Source organism: Podarcis bocagei (genome assembly GCF_964188305.1).
Source record: "Podarcis bocagei genome assembly, chromosome: 17".
In the NCBI taxonomy this organism is placed as follows: Eukaryota; Metazoa; Chordata; class Lepidosauria; order Squamata; family Lacertidae; genus Podarcis; species Podarcis bocagei.
The window spans coordinates 13856919-13875281 of record NC_138143.1 but is presented as its reverse complement, the minus strand read 5'-3'; the positions used below and the strand labels follow the sequence as shown (position 1 = coordinate 13875281).

Below are 18363 nucleotides of genomic sequence, written 5' to 3'. Positions count from 1 at the left end.
GGGATTTGCCAAGAGGGCAGCTTGGTTCAGGGGCAGCTTGGGGGCCGGTGAAATGGCCTCCGGCCCATGGACTTTAGGTTGCCCACCCCTGGTCTAGGCAGAGGGCCTTCTTGGTGGTGGTGCCCACCCTGTGGAATGCCCTCCCACCAGATGTCAAGGAATTAAACAATTAAACAACAAACTACCTGACTTTTAGAAGACACCTGAAGGCAGCCCTGTTTAGGGAAGTTTTTAATGTTTGATGTTTTATCGTGTTTTTAATATCCTGTTGGAAGCCACCCAGAGTGACTGGGGAGGCCCGGCCAGATGGGCAAGGTATAAGTAATTCATAATAATAATAATAATAATAATAATAATAATAATAATAATCTCCAGCTCCTCCTTTCCCATGCAGACACATCAGCCTTCAGTGCAAGTGGAGATGCTTCCTGACACATCCAACAAATCCCCCCCCCCAAAGAAAGTTTACACTGGGAATGACTACAATTCCCAACACCCATAAAAAGTTACAGTTCCCAGGACCTTTGCAGCCAGCCACAACATGGAATACACGCAGCAGCAGTTTCAGAGCTATTTTCAGGCACTGAAAGAAGTTCTGCAATCAACAGATCTAACTCAGATACAGAATAAAACAGGTTACAATGTTTCTAGGGGCTGGCACAAAAAATGAGGTAGAGTCATTGCAAATGAAAGCTTTAATTGTATCAGCATAATGAAGCTATTCACTGATAAGAAAAACCTATACTTATGCAACTTAGATCCAAATTAATTTTTGTTCTTCCTGTTTAAAATTATAGGTTATATATTGCCGTTTGCTGCCACTACTGACACTAATTGGGTTCTGTTTCTGTGCTAGATTGACAGTGAATTCCTCTCTCCAACTTACACTCACTTGATATTGGGGGAGAGAGAGAGAGAGAGAGAGAGAGAGAGAGAGAGGGAGATGGTTCCCAAATTCCTGCAGAACAACACCCTTCTACCATTTCCCCTCAGAGGCTGTATCTAGAAATGCCCCAAACTGGACTTTTTGGGGGAAATCTAAAATGGCAGCCACCCTACCAGCACAGCAAAGTGTTGAATAGTTCCAATAGATTTTGCCAGCCCCATGGCTGCCCCTAAAAAAAGCATACTCACAAAACATGAAAGGAAGAAAGTGGTTTTATCTTTTCATTGGCACCTCTCCTAAAACAGGGTTGAACATTTGGCCTTTCAGATGTTTGGTAGAGGGTGGGGGGAGAGGGGTAACAGTATTTACCAGGGAAGCTAAAGCTAAAGGTAAAGGGACCCCTGACCATTAGGTCCAGTCGTGACCAACTCTGAGGTTCCGGCACTCATCTCGCTTTATTGGCCGAGGGAGCTGGCGTACAGCTTCCGGGTCATGTGGCCAGCATGAATAAGCCGCTTCCGGCGAACCAGAGCAGTACATGGAAACAGCGTTTACCTTCCCGCCGGAGCAGTACCTATTTATCTACTTGCACTTTGACGTGCTTTCATACCGCTAGGTTGGCAGGAGCAGGGACCGAGCAACGGGAGCTCACCCCGTCGCAGGGATTCGAACTGCCAACCTTCTGATCGGCAAGCCCAAGAGGCTCTGTGGTTTAACCCACAGCGCCATCCGTGTCCCATTTACCAGGGAACGGAACCAGCAAATGAAGAATTTTCCTGCTAAATATAGACAGGGAGCCCATTTGATAAGAGCACTTTCTAATAGGTGCTTGACACAGTAATTTATCTCCCCAGATCCCAGCAAAACACACAAGCTGTGTGCTTATTTACATTAGGTAAAGGGACCCTTGACCATTAGGGGTGACCGACTCTGGGGTTGCGGCGCTCATCTCGCTTTATTGGCCGAAGGAGCTGGCGTACAGCTTCCGGGTCATGTGGCCAGCATGACAAAGCCACTTCTGGCAAACCAGAGCAGCACACGGAAACGCTGTCTACCTTCCCGGCGGAGCGGTACCTATTTATCTCCTTGCACTTTGACGTGCTTTCAAACTGCTAGGTTGGCAGGAGCAGGGACCGAGCAACGGGAGCTCACCCCGTCCGGGGATTCGAACCACCGACCTTCTGATCGGCAAGTCCTAGGCTCTGTGGTTTAACCCACAGTGCCACCCGCATCCCGCTTATTTACATTAGCACAGTCCAAATACTTGACTGGCTCCAGGCTGTCAACATGCCATTATTCCCTTTTTCTCTTGCACATCTGCATCACACCATCAGTGGTCTAGGAAGGTGGCATGTGGATTCAGCGTGTCTCTGAGTCCTGCCTCTACCACATCTTCTTCTCCTCCCCACCCCAACAGAAAGCCAGCCTCTTCCAGTCGAACCCCCGTGGGAACCATCTCTTGCGCTGTCCTCTGTCCTCTGTCCTCATTGTCCCCAGCAGTTTTCTGAAGAGCTCCAAAGGCTGCCGTGAGCCAAGAATGGGATTGAAGAGCAGAAGCTCAGAGCTCATTCTGCCCACGGCGAGACTCTTAAGTGGATTAGCAGCAAAATGTCCTTGGATGGTTAAATGTCGCCGTGTACATGAAAATGGAAAGATGCTTTCCCCATGGTTTCCGTACACGTTGATGAACGATATTATCCCTCTTCAGACCCTTGGCCTCATCACAAGAAGTCAGGTGTGTGTAGGGGGCTGGGTACAAGCTAGGCTGCCCACCCCCAAAAAAATCACTTGCATATCAGGCATACCCCTCCTCCAGCTGACCTTTGCATGTTTAGGCATCTCTAGGTAGAGTTGCTCCTTCATGGATCACTGCCTTGCCGTGGCGAAGGGGCTTGAATAACTTGGAGAAGCTATGAGCTATGCCATGCAGGGCCACCCAAGATGGACAGGTCATAGTGGAGAGTTTTGACCAAACGTGATCCACCTGGAGCAGGAACCAGCAAGCCACTCCAGTATCCCTGCCAAGAAAACTCCATGGACAAAGACAACAGGCATATAAAACTTATGACGCTGGAAGATGAGCCCCTCAGGTCGGAAGGCGTCCAACATGCTACTGAGGAAGAGCAGAGGACAAGTACAAGTAGATTCAGAGCTGATGAAGCGGCTGGGCCAAAGCCAAAATGTCGCTCAATTGCGGATATGCCTGGAAGCGAAGGAAAGTCTAATGCTGTAAAGAAAAATATTGCATAGGAACCTGGAATGTAAGATGAGCGTGACCAAACTGCGGGAGGTAGTGGAAGACAGGAGTGCCTGGCGTGCTCTGGTCCATGGGGTCACGAAGAGTCGGACATGACTAAACGGCAATACATCTTTATATTGGCCAGCCCTACAGATTCCACCAGCCTGTGGGATTCATAATTGTAAAGGGACCCCTGAATATTAGAATCATAGAATCATAGAGTTGGAATAGACCACAAGGGCCATCGAGTCCAACCCCCTGCCAAGCAGGAAACACCATCAGAGCACTCCTGACATATGGTTGTCAAGCCTCTGCTTAAAGACCTCCAAAGAAGTGGACTCCACCACACTCCTTGGCAGCAAATTCCACTGTCGAACAGCTCTTACTGTCAGGAGGTTCTTCCTAATGTTTAGGTGGAATCTTCTTTCTTGTAGTTTGGATCCATTGCTCCGTGTCCGCTTCTCTGGAGCAGCAGAAAACAACCTTTCTCCCTCCTCTATATGACATCCTTTTATATATTTGAACATGGCTATCATATCACCCCTTAACCTCCTCTATTCCAGGCTAAACATGCCCAGCTCCCTTAGCCGTTCCTCATAAGGCATCGTTTCCAGGCCTTTGACCATTTTGGTTGCCCTCCTCTGGACTCGTTCCAGTTTGTCAGTGTCCTTCTTGAACTATGGTGCCCAGAACTGGACACAGTACTCCAGGTGAGGTCTGACCAGAGAAGAATACAGTGGCACTATTACTTCCCTTGATCTAGATGCTATACTCCTATTGATGCAGCCCAGAATTGCATTGGCTTTTTTAGCTGCCGCGTCACACTGTTGGCTCATGTCAAGTTTGTGGTCAACCAAGACTCCTAGATCCTTTTCACATGTACTGCTCTCAAGCCAGGTGTCACCCATCTTGTATATGTGCCTCTCATTTTTTTTTTGCCCAAGTGCAATACTTTACATTTCTCTCTGTTAAAGTTCATCTTGTTTGTTTTGGCCCAGTTCTCTAATCTGTCAAGGTCGTTTTGAAGTGTGATCCTGTCCTCTGGGGTGTTAGCCACCCCTCCCAGTTTGGTGTCATCTGCAAATTTGATCAGGATGCCCTTGAGTCCATCATCCAAGTCGTTGATAAAAATGTTGAATAAGACCGGGCCCAAGACAGAACCCTGTGGCACCCCACTAGTCACTCTTCTCCAGGATGAAGAGGAACCATTGATGAGCACCCTTTGGGTTCGGTCAGTCAGCCAGTTACAAATCCACTGAGTGGTAGCATAGTCAAGACTGCATTTTACCAGCTTCTTTACAAGAATATCATGGGGCACCTTGTCAAATGCCTTGCTGAAATCAAGGTAGGCTACATCCACTGCGTTCCCTTCATCTACCACGCTTGTAATTCTGTCAAAAAACGAGATCAGGTTAGTCTGACATGACTTATTTTTCAGAAATCCATGCTGACTATTGGTGATCACAGCATTCCTTTCTAGGTGCTCACAGACTGTTTGCTTAATGATCTCCTCCAGAATCTTCCCTGGTATTGATGTCAGACTGACTGGGCGGTAATTATTTGGGTCCTCTCTTTCCCCCTTTTTGAAAATAGGGACAACATTTGCCCTCCTCCAGTCTGCCGGGACTTCGCCTGTTCTCCAGGAATTCTCAAAGATGACTGCCAGTGGTTCTGAGATCACATCTTCCTGAGTTCATTCTGTGCTTTAGCTTTTCTGACTTTGTCTCTACATGTGCTGGCTATTTGTTTGAATTCCTCTTTGGTGGTTTCCCCCCTTTTCCATTTTTTGTACACATCCTTTTTGAATCTTAACTCAGTTAAAAGTTCTTTAGATAGCCACCCTGGCTTCTTTGGGCACCTTCCATGTTTCTGTCTCATTGGTATTGCCTGAAGTTGTGCTTTAACTATCTCCCTCTTAACAAACTCCCAGCCATCATGAACTCCCTTTCCTTTTAGTATTACTGTCCATGGGATCTCACCCAGCACTTCGCTAAGTTTTATGAAGTCGGTTTTCTTAAAGTCAAGAAATTGAGTCCTAGTATGCTTGGCTGCTCCTTTCCGCTGTATAGTAAACTTCAGAAGAGCATGATCACTCGCGCCTAATGATCCTTCCACTTCTACCCCACTAACCAGGTCATCAACATTGGTTAGGACCAGATCTAAAATGGCTGTTCCTCTTGTTGCTTCTCCCACTTTCTGGACAATGAAGTTGTCTGCAAGGCCAGTGAGGAATCTGTTTGACCTTATGCTCTTGGCTAAGTTTGACATCCAACAAATACCCGGGTAATTGAAGTCCCCCATTACTACTATCTCCCTTCCTTTTGCATGCTTGGCCATCTGTTCCAGGAAGGCATCATCTATGTCCTCCGTTTGGCTTGGGGATCTATAGTAAACTCCCACAATGAGGTCTCTGTTATTCTTCTCTCCCTTAATTTTGACCCAAATGCTCTCACTTTGGCTTTGAGGTTCTAAATCTTGGATCTCTTCACAGGTATACACATCCCTGACATATAACGCCACTCCTCCTCCTTTCTTGTCTGGTCTGTTTCTCTGAAATAGATTGTATCCCTCCATTATTACATTCCAATCGTGGGACTTATCCCACCAGGTTTCAGTGATGCCTATTATGTCAAATTTAGTTTGCTGTACCAAGAGCTCAAGCTCATCTTGTTTATTTCCCATGCTTTGCGCATTAGTGTACAGACATTGAAGTCCATTAATCATTCCCCCGTGTCTCTTATTTAAGTATTTTATCCTCCCATCACTAGGTCTGTGTGCTGTTTGCTCCATTTGGTCTATGACATTTGGATGATCATCTTCATCAATTGATAGACTCCTACCTTCAGGAGCACTGTCTCCCTCCCCCATATTAGTCAGTTTAAAGCCCTCCTGATGAGGTTTCTGAGATTTTTGGGGAAAACATTCCTCCCAACCGTTGTGAGGTGCAGCCCATCGCTTGCCAGAAGTCCATCTTCAAGAAACTGCAGTCTGTGATCTAAGAATCCAAACCGTTCCTGTTTACACCATTTGCAAAGCCAGCTGTTCACTTCCACTATTTTTTCCTTTCTCCCTGGGCCACGTCGTTCAACTGGGAGGACAGATGAGATGACAATTTGTGCATTTAATTGCTTCAATTTCCTGCCCAGAGCCTCGTAGTCTCTTTTGATCTTCTGGAGGCTATTGCTTGCAGTGTCATTGGTTCCCACATGAACCAAGAGGAAGGGGTATTTGTCAGTGGGTTTTATGATTCCTTGCAGTCGTTCAGTTACATCTTGGATCTTAGCCCCAGGGAGACAGCACACCTCCCGAGACATCTTGTCAGGCCCACAGATCACTGCTTCTGTTCCCCTCAGTAGGGAATCCCCTATCACCACTACACACCTCCTCTTAGGTTTGGTCGGGGTTCTTCCATGAGCTGTCCGTTCCAAGGTCGCCTGCACATTCCCTGAGGACTGACTTTGCTGCTCGTCTTCATATACCTGATCGACTGTAATGAGGGAGAGATCCTCAAATGGAGTCTGTTCTTCGTCTTCCATGCTAGGGGAGAGGACTTCAAAGCGATTGTGTATTTCTAAACAATCAGAGCGAACCCTGGGCCTCCTACTTCTTTGAGTCACGTTTCTCTATATATCTGGCACCTGTGTTGGTGAACTAGCCTCCTTCTGAGGGGTGTCCCCTGTCTCCTCCTTGGTGGAGACGGTGTTCTCTGTTGCTTCCAAGAAGAGCTCCAGCTCTCTAATTCTTTGGAGCGTAGCTACACGTTCCTCCAGTTGCTGGACTTTGTCTTCTAAGAGGGCAATCAACATACATTTTCTGCAGGTAAAGCTGCCTGCAACCTTTGGCAAGATGGCAAATTAGGTCCAGTCGTGACCGACTCTGGGGTTCCGGCGCTCATCTCACTTTATTGGCCAAGGGAACCGGCGTACAGCTTCGGGTCATGTGGCCAGCATGACTAAGCCGCTTCTGGCGAACCAGAGCAGCGCACGGAAACGCTGTTTACCTTCCCGCCGGAGCGGTACCTATTTATCTACTTGCACTTTGACATGCTTTCGAACTGCTAGGTTGGCAGGAGCAGGGACCGAGCAACAGGAGCTCACCCCGTCCGGGGATTCAAACCACTGACCTTCTGATCAGCAAGTCCTAGGCTCTGTGGTTTAACCCACAGCGCCACCCGCATCCCTGTGGGCTTCATACAGGCTCCTAAATTGATCCGTATTTTCTCCTTGGGACCTTGTTCCCAGCACCCCCTCCTCCGCAGTGCTATTGCCCTCACACAGCACACACAAGACACCGCGTTAATTCTTCATTGTTGCATATAGTGTGTTTGCTTCAAAATCCTCTTAAATCTCTCCAGCAACCTTGTTAAATTAGGAATTTGTTTCTGCACGAGGCTAAATGCTGCCTCTAAGCAGGCCTAGGCTCTGAAAGTAACGTATGTCACATAAGGATGTGGTATCCTAGGTCTCACTATTAGTAGATAAAGCCCCTAACAGCTGGCAAGCTTTTTACTTAAACTGGATCGCCTTACCCCATCGATGGCCATTCAGCCACTTCAGTCTGCAGAAATAAGGTTCATACAGGATCCATCTGTTGCTGTAACAGCATCTACACTTTGGGACTACCTGCCACTTGAGATTAGGCAGATGGCTCACTGTACTTAAAGTTGACATGTCTTTTAATATGAAGCTTTTTTTACAAAACACATTTTAAACTGCTGGTCCTATTTGTATTTTGATATTTTTAGGTCAACTTGTTCTTAACTTCTGACCTTCATCAGTAATTTTAATGTGCATTTGATGTAAAGCGCTTACAAGTTTTCACAGTCATATAAAATAAATGCAGCTTATCAGACAGCCTTATTGCAACGACTTTCAAGGGTTGTTTGTTGCAACTTTACCCCTGTTAGTGCAACTGGCTGTGTTTTACCCAGCCTCCCCCCCCCCAACCTCACTTCTCCACTTTCAGTTACTGCACAGACTGCCTCCTTTTCCCCCACTTCCTGAATGGCTCCCATCCCTTGATGCTGAGAATTCAATACAGTGGTACCTCAGGTTACATACGCTTCAGGTTACATACACTTCAGGTTACAGACTCCGCTAACCCAGAAATAGTGCTTCAAGTTAAGAACTTTGCTTCAAGATGAGAACAGAAATTGTTCTCTGGTGGCACGGCGGCAGCAGGAGGCCCCATTAGATAAAATGGTGCTTCAGGTTAAGAACAGTTTCAGGTTAAGAACAGACCTCCGGAACGAATTACGTACTTAACCCGAGGTACCACTGTATTGGTAAAACTGTAGTTTGCTTCTTAACATTGGCTATCAATAACATTTTAACGCTACTGAATATGTTTGCCACCCCCAAATACTTGCCAACAAAAAAAGAGGAGAGACTCCAAAATATGTTGGGAGTCCTAGAAGATTCACAAGCAGTAACAGCTGCTATTATTAAGTCAGTTCTCATTAGGAATCCACTAATTAACCTTATGAAAATAGAAACATTTCAGCGCAGTGGGGGGAATATGAGTCCCCAGTCATTCTAACAACAGAGAATTCCACTCCTGGGAACAAGACTGACTTCATTTTTTAAAAAAAACTCAACCCATCCTTGACTGAGAAAACCAATCACTCAGGACTTTGAATTTTTTTTTTTTTTTAAAAGGGATAAATGTTCAATGCATAACCTTTAAGCTTTGTGTACAGATATTTACATTAGTATAACTTTAAAAAGTCACATGTAATAAGATGAAGGCGGTTTCAAATTGGATTATTAAGATTATAAGGTTTTATGGACGTGCATGAACAAGTACTAAACAATGGAACCAAGAGGGGGAGTGGGGAGGGAAGTCAAGCAAAATTATGGTTCAAAAATTTGTTTATGGTGTTTGCATTTTCTTTATGTATCATTGTGATTGTTTTTATTTATTTATTTATTGTTGTTTTTGGAAAATTAATAAAATGTTATCAGAGAGAGAGAGAACCACTCACTCAGGTCTGCAAGACTGAGCAGAAGCCCAAACACAGTAGAGCAGGTCACACCATTGTGTGACAAACAGATGCAGTGGCAAAAGAGTCCCCTGGCAGAGCCATTCCACATGGGAAGATCTCCTGCCCAAATTGCTAAATTTATGGGTGGGATATAGATGGCCGAGGGGACGGCAACCCTTAGGTCCAACCCACAAATTGTCCAATCCGTGGCTATACCCCCATAACCAGTGAAACTCAACACCAGCCTCCACAGGTAGCATAAATCCTTTCCCTCCCATGGCGGCAAAAGTTTTAGAGGAGGGAAAGAATTTGTGCTCCCTGAATCAGGTAACTAAGCATCAAATCACAGCACATTGCCGCTGAGATATACAGACACTGGGAGACCAAAATTGCCAAAAATGTCAAATAAAAAAAAAGTGAGTGAATGTGGCGATTTTTATTATTGCGGTAATTTTTATTATTGTATCATTTGTTACCTTAGAAAAAAGAATCAGAATGAGCTTGAATGTAGGAACACATAGCATGATTTGCTACGAAAACTACAAAGCAACTTCAAGGAGGAACGCCCATCTTGAAGGGATTGTGCATGATTATTAATCAGATTGTCCTTCTACCTGTGTTAGAAACCAGGGTGGAAAAGCTATTTGTCACATGGCTCCTAGTGGGGGAGAAGGAAGAAGGGGAGGCAGGTAATTCACACCCCCCCCCAGCGTGGTGTAGTGGTTAAGAGCGGTAGTCTCGTAATCTGGGGAACTGGGTTCGCGTCTCCGCTCCTCCACATGCAGCTGCTGGGTGACCTTGGGCCAGTCACACTTATTTGAAGTCTCTCAGCCCCACTCATCTCACAGAGTGTTTGTTGTGGGGGAGGAAGGGAAAGGAGAATGTTAGCCGCTTTGAGACTCCTTCAGGTAGTGATAAAGCGGGATATCAAATCCAAACTCTTCTTCTTCTTCTTCTCCTATCTAGGAGCAAGGAACTGAAAGGGAGCTAAATAATAATAATAATAATAATAATAATAATAATAATAATAATAATAATAATATATTATTTATACCCCGCCCATCTGGCTGGGTTTCCCCAGCCACTCTGGGCGGCTTCCAACTGAATATTAAAAACAGTACAGCATTAGACATTAAAAACTTCCCTAAAGAGGGCTGCCTTGAGTTGCCTTTTAAAAGTATTGAAACAGAGCAAAGGCAGAGAGAGCTGGAGGGATAAGTGAAAGTGGGCCGACCAAAAAATCAGTTAAAGGTAAAGGGACCCCTGACCATTAGGTCCAGTCGCGGACGGCTCTGGGGTTCCGGCGCTCATCTCGCTTTATTGGCCGAGGGAGCTGGCGTACAGCTTCCGGGTCATGTGGCCAGCATGACTAAGCCGCTTCTGGCGAACCAGAGCAGCGCACGGAAATGCCGGAGCAGTACCTATTTATCTACTTGCACTTTTATGTGCTTTCGAACTACTAGGTTGGCAGGAGCAGGGACTGAGCTCACCCCGTCGTGGGGATTCGAACCGCTGACCTTCTGATTGGCAAGTCCTAAGCTCTGTCCCACAGTGCCACCAGCTTTAAAATCAGTTGCTACAGCTTTTGTAAACCCAGGGGAGGGTGGGAACAGCCCAGGACAGGAGGACAGTCTGCACTGTCTCCTGCAAAGTTGGCAATTCAAATAAGCATCCACTTAAACACATGAAAGAGCTTTGCAGTTTGTTTGTTTGTTTGTTTGTTTGTTTGTTTGTTTGTTTGTCTGTTTGTTTACTTGTGCAAACAGTGCCAAGATGGAGTCTCTTTGGCATTTCAAAAGGCTGCAGGGGAGTAGCAAAGGGGAATGCCAAAAGCTCAAGAGTGGAGGTTTTCAGTCACAAACCTTGCAACAGGAAACCTGCACTTGGTCTCAAGGGGGCACTCCTGAGTGGGAAAAGGTGCCTGGCGCCTGGCTAGTTCAAACACTGCCTTCTCCCACACACCTGCTGGTACCCAAACGCAACATCTTTCTCTGTTTTGTGCTGAACAAATTGTGAGAATTATTCCTTTTTTGAGGATTCGCAGGCTAATCTCAATAATCCATCCCAGAATTTGTCCAAGTACTGATAATTGGATGAAAACTCTTTTTGAATCAAAATCACCAACAACTCAAGTAGTGGCTTTGGGGCACTGCCTGCAGTCCAGAAGCTGATCCTGAATTGACGCCTTGGTTTTCCTTAAGGCTTCAAATTGCACACCAAATCTTCTATCACAGAGAATAGCATATCCACAAGAGGCTTTGCATTTTTTTTCTCTCTTTAGGGCAAGGAAAGTGGCAGTCATAATTAAAATTCTGTTAAGCATCTTTCCGTAGATGGATGTTCATGACAGATCCAGAAAGTTATTGATGATGCAATATTAGTCAGCTTCCAGAACATTGCCTCTGACCAGCTGATTCATCTTAGTGCTTGGCAATTTCCACGTCTTCCACTGCCTGCAATATCATTTCCACTGTAAACACCCAAAAGGAAACATCAATCATTCACAATGCAAAAATATGTTCTGAAAGAAGAATTTCTGTTTCTATAGACTACAGTGGTACCTCGGGCAGGAGCAGGAGGCCCCATTAGCTAAAGTGGTGCTTCAGGTTAAGAACAGTTTCAGGTTAAGTACGGACCTCTGGAACGAATTAAGTACTTAACCTGAGGTACCACTGTACACAGATATTTAGCCACAAGCAAACCATACAGTGGTTTTCTCCCTTTCTGAGAAGTCCTGACTGCATATCCACAAAGTGATTACAGAGAAAATCATTGGCCTAATAGACCTCGCTCCCAGCATTATTCCATAAATTCCAGCCTCTGTCTTCTCTCCAGAGAAGGAAGTTGATTCTTTCCTAACCTGGAACAAGGAGACTCCTTTCTGGCTAGAGCCCAGAAGAGTCTCTAGATGACACGGAAGAATTTTTTTTAAAAAAACTTGCTTCATGCTACGTACAATTTTATTAGCAGCATCCTCTGTATGGGATGGATGGGACGCGGGTGGCGCTGTGGGTTAAACCACAGAGCCTAGGACTTGCCAATCAGAAGGTCGGCAGTTCGAATCCCCATGACGGGGTGAGCTCCCATTGCTCGGTCCCTGCTCCTGCCAACCTAGCAGTTCGAAAGCACGTCAAAGTGCAAGTAGATAAATAGGTACCGCTCCAGCAGGAAGGTGAACGGCATTTCCGTGCGCTGCTCTGGTTCGCCAGAAGCGGCTTAGTCCTGCTGGCCACATGACCTGGAAGCTGTACGCCGGCTCCCTTGGCCAATAAAGCGAGATGAGCGCTGCAACCCCAGAGTCGGTCATGACTGGACCTAATGGTCAGGGGTTCCTTTACCTTCACCGTTACCTGTATGGGATCCTTGCTCCGCTTCACCCACCATGGAGCCTGCTCTTAGTGAAGAAGACCTACAAGTGCAGCCGCTGCAACTTCCAGGAAGGTGAAGAAGGGCTCTCAGCATCATTGCCCTCTGCAGCTTTTCCCTTGTGCTTCTGTAAGTCTCCTCTGGAGGAGAGATGTGGGAGCCAGCTGCAAGTAATCGAGCCTGGAGAGAAGGCCCCTCCTGCTCTGAGCTGTGTCTGTAACCTGAAGTGTATGCAACCCGAGGTACCACTGTATTTGCAAACTTTCACTTAGCAACATTTCACCCTGTTGCTAGAGGTGAGAGGGAAAACATTACTAGCTGCATTCCTTATCCTCTTTCAGTTCACCTTACATCAAAACAGGTTTGGGTATATATGATAGAAATACGCAAGCTTACTGCAGTATTGGATAGAAAAACCAAGTACCAGCAGCCACCCTGTCAGGCCTGCTGGAGGCGGTGGCCGGCTGGGCCTTGGAGTTCCCTAACCTATTGGTATTGGGAGACTTCAACTTCCACGCTGATGCCACTCCCTCCTCACAGGCTCTGGACCTGGTGTCTTCCATGGCGACACTAGGGCTCTCCCAGTTTGTTTCGGGCCCCACACATCAAGCAGGCCACACGCTGGATTTGATCTTTGGCGCCGGTATAGATGTGATCATGTCTCCTTCGATGAAGGTGCCATGGTCTGATCACTACGCTCTGAAAGCCAGGATTGACTTTCCACCCCCACCCTGCTTAGGTGGCGAGCCGATTTGGGCTCGCCCGCGGAGGCTGATGGACCCGGATAGATTCCGTCAAGCCTTGCGGGACCTTGCTCCCCCTGGCGACTCATTGACTGAGCTTGTTGAGGGCTGGAATACCCAGCTCCTGGCAGCCATCGATGAGATCGCACCTAAGCGCCCTCTGCGACCCCGCAGAAACCGGGCTCCCTGGTTTACCGAGGAGCTTCGGAAAATGAAGCGGGACCTCAGACGGCTAGAGCGAGTATGGCGGGGTGCCCGTGACGGAGCCTCAAGAACATCTTATAGGGTTTTTATGAAAACCTATGAGATGGCAGTGAAGGCTGCTAAGAAGTCTTACTTCTCGGCCTCCATTGCATCCGCTAGCTCTCGCCCGGCGCAATTATTTAGTATAATCCGGTCTTTAACGTCCCTTGAAGGACAGCCAAATTTAAATAACAATCTGACACACAGCTGTGAGGCATTTGCGAGCTTTTTTGCGGAGAAGGTCCTGTTGCTCCGCCATGACCTCCCTGCCAATTTGGATACAATAAAGGAACTGGAGGCCCCTCGACTGTCCTCGGGTCCAGTATTGGACCACTTTGACCGGATATCTCCAGCCGATGTGGACAGATTCCTCCAAGCTGGAAAGCCCACCACCTGTCCTCTTGACCCGTGCCCGTCATGGCTGATTAGAGCGTGTCCAGACGAGGTGCGGGGCCCCCTGGGGGATATCATCAATTTGTCCCTTGGCACCGGGATATTCCCAGGGGAACTGAAGGAGGCGGTGGTGCGTCCGCTCTTAAAGAAAACATCATTAGATCCCTCAGATCTATCCAATTACCGCCCGGTTTCGAATCTTCCATTCCTGGGTAAGGTGATTGAGAGAGCGGTTGCTGAACAGCTTGGTAGGTTTCTGGATGAAACATCTGCTCTGGACCCATTCCAGTCCGGCTTCCGCGCTGGTCATGGGACCGAGACGGCTCTGGTCGCCCTAACAGATGATCTCCGCAGGCAGCTGGATCGAGGCGGGTCAGGGCTGCTGATTCTTCTAGATCTGTCAGCAGCCTTTGACATGGTCGATCACGAACTCCTGGACCACCGCCTTGCCGACGTGGGGATCCAGGGCACAGTCCTTCAATGGCTGCGCTCGTTTCTCTCTGGTCGGGGACAGAGGGTGGCGCTTGGGGGGGAATTGTCATCACGCCACTCCTTGGTGTGTGGAGTGCCTCAGGGTGCAATTCTCTCCCCGATGCTTTTTAACATCTTTATGCGCCCCCTCGCCCAGCTTGTCCGGAGTTTTGGGCTGGGTTGCCATCAGTATGCTGATGACACCCAACTCTATCTGTTGATGGATGGCCATCCTGACTCGGCCCCAGACACACTGACCAGATGTCTGGAAGCTGTGGCTGGATGGTTACGTGGGAGCCGGTTGAAGTTAAATCCTTCGAAGACAGAGGTCCTCTGGCTGGGGCGGGACGATATGGGATCGAGGGGGCAACTCCCATCTCTTGCGGGGGTGCAATTAGTGCCAGCACCGGCCGTTAAGAGTTTGGGTGTAATCTTCGATACCTCCCTCTCTATGGAGTCGCAGATTACAGCTATAACAAAGGCGGCATTTTTTCATCTCCGCCAAGCTAAGCAGTTGGCCCCTTATCTCTCTCGTCCTGACCTAGCCACTGTGATCCATGCGACGGTCACCTCCAGACTGGATTATTGTAACTCGCTCTACGTGGGGCTGCCCTTGAGACTGACCCAGAAACTCCAGCGGGTGCAGAATGCCGCGGCGAGACTCCTTATGGGGTCTTCGCTGCGAGAGCACATTCATCCGGTATTATACCAGCTGCACTGGCTCCCGGTGGAGTACAGGATCAGGTTTAAGGTGCTGGTTTTAACCTTTAAAGCCCTATACGGCCTAGGACCCTCGTACCTACGGGACCGCCTCTCCTGGTATGCCCCACAGAGAAACCTACGGTCTGCAAATAATAACATCCTCAAGGTCCCAGGCCTCAGAGAGGTTAGGCTGGCCTCAACTAGAGCCAGGGCCTTCTCGGCTGCAGCTCCAAACTGGTGGAATGCTCTGTCAAAAGAGACTAGGGCCCTGCGGGACCTGACATCTTTCCGCAGGGCCTGCAAGACAGAGTTGTTCCGCCAGGCCTTTGGTCAGGGCGCAGCCTGACTCCCTCCTCTGGCAACCTGCACATAATTCTGCTTAATTGGTTGCCATCAATTTGATTTAATTAATTTTTATAATGAAATATTTTTAGATTGTGTGATTATTTGACTGATTATTTGATTGTTGTTAGCCGCCCTGAGCCCGGCTTTGGCTGGGGAGGGCGGGATATAAATAAAATTTATTATTTATTATTATTATTATTATACTTACTCAATCTGAATCTGCTTGCAATGAATAACTCCAACTAAAGACAATGACCCTTAAGAATTTTCCATTTGTTTCAGGATTGCAGATTTACCAGTTCTTAAAAAAAAATACCATGAACATAGCAAATTGTGGAGTTTCTCAGCCTGCTTTATTCTACTTCCTTCCTGTTGCCTGGCTGGTAAGCTTTGCCAGGCCTATGAAGAATAGCAGTTACCTCTATTTTGAAAATTGGAATGGGGAAAAAAAATCTATGGTAAATTTTAAATCGGGTACAATGGTATCTCGGGTTAAGTACTTAATTCGTTCCGGAGGTCCGTACTTAACCTGAAACTGTTCTTAACCTGAAGCACCACTTTAGCTAATGGGGCCTCCTGCTCCTGCCGTGCCACCGGAGCATGATTTCTGTTCTCATCCTGAAGCAAAGTTCTTAACCTGAAGCACTATTTCTGGGTTAGCGGAGTCTGTAACCTGAAGCGTTTGTAACCTGAAGCGTATGTAACCCGAGGTACCACTGTATTGGAGAATAGTGTAAATGTTTTAAATACTCTGACTTCTCCTTAGTTTTTCTAAGACTACTGTCAAAGGGGGAAACTATAAATTTTATAAGTAAAACAAATAGTGCTGTTTGTACCATAATCCTAATATATTGGCCAAAATGCATAGAGTTACTTTCTGTGTGCTTATGAGCTTCCGCATACTCCCCTCCCACACCATGGAACTTTTTCCTTATTTGAGCAACAGACCCCTAAAGTTCCCTTAATTTCAGACATTGTTTGATCTGAGGACTCAGGACGCAGGAATGTTGCTGAAGTTAAGCAGGTCTGGGCCTGGTCAGCATTTGGATGGGAGACCACTTTAGAAGCCCACTTTGAATTTTATGGTGAAAGAAAGGCAGAATAAAAGTGCAGGGAATAAATAAAATTAATCCATTTGTGGCTCACAAGCCCCCCAACTCCAAGACTGTGCCGTACTAATAGCTGGTGAGTTATGTGGAAGTAAAAGGTGCTTCACGCATCATGTTGGGAGCAGATGCCCTGCTGTTGCAGTGATGCTTCTGGTAATAAAGAGGTAACCTGCCAGGAGAGCTAGGTATCCCTTAACAGGCATATTGGGGAACAGCAGCCAATCAGCTTCCTCGATTCTTTAAGGAAGCACATCATTTGCCTTCCATTTAGCCAATATGCATTTATTGCATGAAAAAGACGCTCCAGTGCCAGCGTAGCTCTAAGCAAAGACTGCTGCGTAAAATGCCCTTCAGTCTTGTGCCGCGGAAGTTAGTGGGGCTTCTTTCCACATTACATGTTTGAGGATAAGCTGTTTATTGCAACATCTGTGCATCAAAATAAGTGCAACCCTTTATTAAGGTCACTATCAGATCCTCGGAGGACGCGGGTGGCGCTGTGGGTTAAACCACAGAGCCTAGGACTTGCTGATCAGGTGGTTGGTGGTTCAAATCCCCGCAACAGGGTGAGCTCCTGTTGTTCGGTCCCAGCTCCTGCCAACCTAGCAGTTTGAAAGCATGTCAAAGTGCAAGTAGATAAATAGGTACCGCTCCGGCAGGAAGGTAAACGGCGTTTCCGTGCGCTGCTCTGGTTCGCCAGAAGCGGCTTAATCATGCTGGCCACATGACCTGGAAGCTGTACGCTGGCTCCCTTGGCCAATAAAGCGAGATGAGCGCCGCAACCTCAGAGTCGGTCACGACTGGACCTAATGGTCAGGGGTCCCTTTACCTTTACCTTATCAGATCCTGCATTTCCATGCGTTGTAAAGATGGCTGGGATTCACTTTGCATTGAGAAGGTTGACAGCTGCATGTTGGGCAAAAATTCAAAGAGCGCTGCATTTGAATGCATGAATGTGCAGTGTAATGCAAAGAGCTGCACCTGTTATATTCCTGCCTGCTCTGCAGCAGTTAAAAGACACAAGAGGAAGCCTGCCAAGGGAGGGGAGAGATGATTTGCAACCCTCTGTCATATGAGAGCAGCCACTTGGAGCCAGGACTGCACTCTGGTTGTTCATGGGAGGTGAGTGCTTTAAATAATGGAGATTGGAATCATCAATAAGTGACACTTCCAAATATTACTTCTGGAATATCACAGACTGCTCAAAGCAAAGCAATCCTATACATATCTACTCCTAAGTAAATCCCACTGAATTCAGTGCGACTTCTTTCAGTAAAGTGAGTATTGGAGCTTTAAGAGTCTCATTCGAAGGCTGCAATCCTACAGACACTTACTCAGCAATGGGACTTACTTCCGAGTAGACATGGTTAGGATCCCCATATCTGGGCCATGCCTTTATTAGGACCAACCGAAGGGCAGGGGTCCCTTTGGTTCCGTCCCCCCAAAAGTAACTTCAAAGCAATCCGTGCCAATCTCTTGCGGCCCCTCTCTGATTCCTTACACACGCACGTGCACACGCGCATAAACACGAATTTATTCCCCTGTTTGGCCACCCAGGGCTCGGTCGGTGGAGCGTGAGCCTCTTCCCCTCCGGGTGGTGGGTTCGAGCCCCATGTGGAGCAAAAGGTTCCCGTATTGCAAGAGGTTGGAGTAGATGAACCACGAGGTCTCCTCCAAGCCTAGGATTCATGGGGTCTTTGCTACACCTTTTCAAAACACCTGCCTGTGGAGAGGGTTCCTAACTTAGCAGAGATAGAGAAAGAAGACTTGAAACACAGGACGAAACTGTATCACACTGAAATGTGGGACAATCCTGCCTTTCCGCGCATGGATCTCCTCCTGCCACCCCCGCCGGGCAAGGCGCAACTTACTGCGCGGAGGTGCGG

At 47.2% G+C, this 18363-nt stretch overlaps 1 long non-coding RNA gene across 1 annotated transcript in view; it reads right to left on the bottom strand.

The window, feature by feature from the left end:
* The window catches only part of LOC308577018, a 219816-nt gene that overhangs the window by 146484 nt on the left and 54969 nt on the right, over positions 1-18363 (bottom strand). The window lies entirely within an intron of this gene.